This window comes from Haematobia irritans, chromosome 3, assembly GCF_050003625.1.
Source record: "Haematobia irritans isolate KBUSLIRL chromosome 3, ASM5000362v1, whole genome shotgun sequence".
NCBI lineage: Eukaryota > Metazoa > Arthropoda > Insecta > Diptera > Muscidae > Haematobia > Haematobia irritans.
Window position 1 is genome coordinate 218,202,181 of NC_134399.1, and position 6,000 is coordinate 218,208,180.

Below are 6,000 nucleotides of genomic sequence, written 5' to 3' on the forward strand. Positions count from 1 at the left end.
AATCGAGAAAATTTTCTATAGAAATAAAATTTTGACAAAATTTTTTATAAAAATCAAATTTTGAGAAAAAATGTTCCGAAAATATTCTACACATATAAAACTTTGACACAAAAAATTAACTGCCTGAATTTATTATGATATTTGGTTGATAGTTTTGCTGCAAGTAGAGGATGCTGATGAGGAATGTGGTAATTCCGAAACGTGCCTCCATCCAACCATCTTGCAGTCTATAGGGCTTTGCCCAAATAAATTTGACAAGCATCGTTTCCATCTGTTGTTAAGCTACACTTGTAGTTTAGCCAATGCATGGAAGCTGAAATCAAAAACAACAACAATGATTAAAAAACAAAACAAAACGAATAGAAATAAAATTTTGAAAAAGTTTCTACAGTCATAAAATTTTGACAAAATTTTCTATAGAAAAAAATTTACGAAATTTTCTATAGAAATAACATTTTGCAAAAATGTTCTACATTTTAAAAAAATCTTGTATAGAAAACTTCAACAGAAATAAAATGTTCATACAATTTTCCTAGAAATACATTTTTCACAATATTGTTTATAGAAATAAAATGTTGACAACATTTTCTACAGAAATAAAATGTTCACAAAATTTTTTATTGAAAAAAAAACAAGGAGAACATTTTCTATAGAAATAAACGTTTCACAAAATTTTGTATAGGAATAATATTTTGACAAAATTTTTTTATAGAAATAAAATTTTTATAGAAATAAAATTTTGACAAATTTTTTTTATAGAAATAAAATTTTGACAAAATTTTTATAGAAAAAAAAAAATTATAGAAAAAAAAATTTTACAAAATTGTCTATAAAAAAAATTTAGACAAAATTTTCTGTAGAAATAAAAATTTGGTAAAATTTTCTATAGAAATAAAATTTAAAAAACTTATATAAATTTTAAATAAAATGTTGACAATATTTTCTATAAAAGTCAAATTTTGAGAAAATTTTCTATAGAAATAAAATTTTGACAAAATTTTCTACATACATAAAATATTAACAAAATTTTCTATAGAAATAAAATTTTGACAAAATTTTTATAAGAATAAAATTTTGACAAAATTTTTTATAAGAATAAAATTTTGAAAAACTTTTTTACATTTAAAAAAAAAATATTTTGTAGAAAACTTCAACAGAACTAAAATGTTTATAAAATTTTCCTAGAAATACATTTTTCACAATATTGTCTATAGAAATAAGATGTTGACAACATTTTCTACAGAAATAAAATGTTCACAAAATTTTCTATTGAAAAAAAAAATGAGAAAATTTTCTATAGAAATAAAATTTTCAGAAAATTTTGTATAGGAATAATATGTTGACAAAATTTTTTATAGAAATAAACTTTTGAGAAAATTTTCTATAGAAATTAAATTTTGAGAAAATTTTCTATAGAAATAAAATTTTGAAAAAATTTTCTACACACATACAATTTTGACAAAATTTTCTGTAGAAATAAAATTTTGACAAAATTTTCTATAGAAAAAAAACGAAATTTTCTATAGAAAAAAAAATTACGAAATTTTCTATAGAAATAAAATTTTGAAAAAAGTTTCTACAGTCATAAAATTTTGACAAAATTTTGTATAGAAATAAAATTTTGGCAACATTTTTTATAAGAATAAAAATTTGAAAAAATTTTCTATAAAAAAAAAATTACGAAATTTTCTATAGAAATAAAATTTTGAAAAAAGTTTTTACAGTCATAAAATTTTGACAAAATTTTGTATAGATATAAAATTTTGACAACATTTTTTATTAGAATAAAATTTAGACAAACTTTTCTGTAGAAATAAAAATTTGGTAAAATTTTCTATAGAAATAAAATTAAAAAAAAACTTATATAGAAATAAAAGTTTGACAAATTTTTCTACAAAAATGCAATTTTGAGAAAATTTTCTATAGAAATAAAATTTTGACAAAATTTATTATAAGAATAAAATTTTGACAAAATTTTTTATACAAAACAAAACAAATGGAAAAAGAAGAGGAGGCACGCTCAAAATAAACCCAGCCATGTGAATTCAAATCGATGATTTGACAGTGGCATAGGAAAAGAGATATGTTTGTTTCGAATTTATTTCGGCATAAGCCGGCTATCAATGTAAAACCTTTTTTCGGAGGGTTCAAGTGTGGTTTTTGTTGGGTTTAATAAACTGCCTGAATTTATTCTGATAATTGGTTGATAGTTTTGCTGCAAGTAGAGGATGCTGATGAGGAATGTGGTAATTCCGAAACGTGCGTCCATCCAACCATCTTGCAGTCTATAGTGCTTTGCCCAAATAAATTTGACAAACATTCTTTTCCTCTGTTGGTTAAGCTACAATTGTAGTTTAGTTAATGTATGTATGGTTTTAAGCTGAAATAAAAAACAACAACAAGAAATAAAATTTTGACAAATTTTTTTATAAGAATAAAATTTTGACAAAATTTTCTACAGAAAAAACATTTTGACAAAATTTTCTATAGAAATCAAAGTTTGGCAAAATTTTCTACAGCAACAAAATTTTGACAAAATCTATATATATAAAATTCAATTTATGTTTGTTTATTTGTTTGTTTGTTTGTTTGTATGTACCGAGTTGGCTCCGAAACGGCTGAACCGATTTACTTGAAACTTTCAGAGATCGTAGGGGGCGTTCATGTGGTGAAAATAGGGTACCTCATTTTTTGACACCTGGTCGCGGAGGGGGACCTCCCCTTTGTCGGACTTTTTGAAAATTGGACCAAAGTTGACCGATTTGGTTAAAATTTTCGTTGAAGATTGGGGTTGGCATCTAGACAAAGATCCGATACTTTTTATTTCGATATTTGGAGGCGGAGGGGGGCCTCTCCTTTGTTCGACTTTTTTTAAAGTACAATGAAAAAACTAAAATTCTCTAAATTATCTGAGATTTACAGAGAACATGTGGTGAGGTTATGGAATTAATATGGGGTACCCGATGATTTCATATGTGGATGGGGAGGGGGACCTCCCCCTTGCCCTAGTTTTTGAAACTTGGAACAAAATTATGCGATTTGCTTGAAATTTTCATTGAATGTTGGGGTTGGCATGTAGACAAAAATCCGCTACATTATTTTCCGATATTTGGTCGGGGAGGGGGACCACCCCTTTGCCCAAATTTTGTTTTTTTGAAAGTTCAAACAAAACTAAACTCCCCCGACTGAAATTTTACAGAAAAAATGGGTTACGAAATTTATATCAGGTTCCTGATTTTTTAATAAAAATAAAAGGGCATAGGGAGACATCCGCTTCTCTTAAGCGGATGTCTCTTAAGATACAGAGAAACAATTAAACTTTACCGAGTTACTTGAAATTTACAGAGGACTGGGGAGAGATCGTAACCTCCGTCAACCGTAATAGTTGATACCTGATTTTGTGATATTTGGACGGAAGAGAGGCCGCCCCTTTAGGCTTATAATTTGCTTGACATTTTCTGGGACGTTTACAAAAGATACGCTTTTCGACATTTGGTCGGGGAGGAGGTCCTCCTCTAAAACTACAAAAAAAAATTAAGTTTTCTTGAAATTTACAAAAGCAGTGGGAGAAGGTTATGAACGAAGAGGCAACCTTCTTTGCCCCACACTTGAAGGAAAGTTTCACGAATTTTCAGGGAAGGTTAGGGGTGTCGATATTGTATCGGGGAAAGTGACGTCCCTTTAAAACAATAGAGCAAAATTTAAACATCTCCGATCTACTTGAAATTTACAGGAATGTGGCAGGAGGTGATTAAATTTATACATAATTTTTAAATTAGTATATGATTTTTCGATATCTGGTTGGGGAAGGGGAAAATTGAAATAAACTTTATCGATTTACTTCGAGAGAATTTATAGGGACCAGTGAGTAGTTGCGAAATTAATATAGGGTACGTGATAGTCAGATATCAGGTCGGAGTGAAGCGAAGGTGGGGAGAGGGTTCCCTTTTGTCCGTTTTTTTTTTTTTTTTTTTTTTTTTTTTTTTTTTTTTTTCTTAAATTGAAAGTAGAGGGTTGTCCGTAAATGGGAACTCGGTACATAATTTTATGATTTTTGTACAGGCTTCTGCCAGACTTCTTTTTAGTAAAGAACTTAAATTTACATGAAATTGGCAGCCAACGTAGAGGGTGCATCATTTTCCAACCTTTTTGGCAAATGTTAATGTGGTAAATTTTTTTACTACTTTTGCTTTTTCCGATTTATTGGATGGGAAACAGTAATTCTTTGTATGTTATTATAATATAGTGCTTAATTTTCAGATATGTTGAGGAGAACGATACCTTTCCTTGACAAACCCCACTTAAAATTCACAAGAAATATAGAAGATTGTCCAACTACTTGAATACAGCACATTATTAAAAAATTTGGAGGAAAGGGTACACCCTCTCCCGCCGTATTTGTACCTATAAACGAAAAATCAAGTAGTCCGATTTGTTTAAAAGACTTCAACTCTTTTCGAATTTGTTTTCAGCACGAAGGATATGCAAAATGTTCCTCCAAATACGCTTCGGAAGGCGCAGCGAAGCGGGCCGGGTTACGCTAGTTGTCTATAAAAATAAAATTTCTGCAGAAATAAAAATTTGGTAAAATTTTCTATAGAAATAAAATTTTAAAAAATTTCTATAGAAATAACATTTTAAGAAAATTTTTTATAGAAATAAAATTTTGAGAAAATTTTCTATAGAAATAAAATTTTGACAAAATTTTCTACACACATAAAATTTTGAGAAAATTTTCTAAAGAAATTAAATTTTGACAAAATTTTCTATAGAAAACTAAATTGATGAAATTTTCTATGGAAATAAAATTTTGACAAAATTTTCTACAGTCATAAAATTTTGACAAAATTTTTTACAGGAATAAAATTTTGACAAGAAAATTTTTGACTATATAAACCAAATTTGACGAAATTTTCTGTAGAAATAAAATTTTGACAAAATTTTCTATAGAAATCAAAGTTTGGAAAAATTTTCTACAAAATTTTGACAAAATTGTCTATAGAAATAAAATGTAAAAAAAAAAACTTCTATAGAAATAAAATTTTGACAAAATTTTCTATATTTTTCCATTCGTTTTGTTTTATTATTGTTTGTTTTGTTCTTTAAGCATTATTGTTGTTTTTTATTTAAGCTTAAAACCAAGCATTGACTAAACTACAAGTGTAGCTTAACCAACAGAGGAAAAGAATGTTTGTCAAATTTATTTGGGCAAAGCCCTATAGACTGCAAAATGGTTGGATGGACGCACGTTTCGGAATTCCCACATTCCTCATCAGCATCCTCTACTTGCAGCAAAACTATCAACCAATTATCAGAATAAATTCAGGCAGTTCATTAAGCAGTTCAGGCAGTTCAGAATAAATTCAGGCAGTTCATTGTTAAATTGTTACATTTTGTCTAAAATAAAGTAATATAAGTTTATCATTCACGCCAAATTTCAAAATAGTTAATAATTTAAATTTTTGAATCCAAAAATATAAATTTTTTTAGATTTGATGGAAAAAATTATGTTTTGTTCTGAACAAATCCAAATATAAATTATATATAGTTCTTTCAAATATTTTCTATTTTTTATTTTCCAGTTGTTTAATATCATCTGCGAAATGTCTTTCTAAAGGGTGATTCTTTTGAGGTTAGGATTTTCATGCATTAGTATTTGACAGATCACGTGGGATTTCAGACATGGTGTCAAAGAGAAAGATGCTCAGTATGCTTTGACATTTCATCATGAATAGACTTACTAACGAGCAACGCTTGCAAATCATTGAATTTTATTACCAAAATCAGTGTTCGGTTCGAAATGTGTTTATCGACAAATTTTGTTCAGCGATGAGGCTCATTTCTGGTTGAATGGCTACGTAAATAAGCAAAATTGCCGCATTTGGAGTGAAGAGCAACCAGAAGCCGTTCAAGAACTGCCCATGCATCCCGAAAAATGCACTGTTTGGTGTGGTTTGTACGCTGGTGGAATCATTGGACCGTATTTTTTCAAAGATGCTG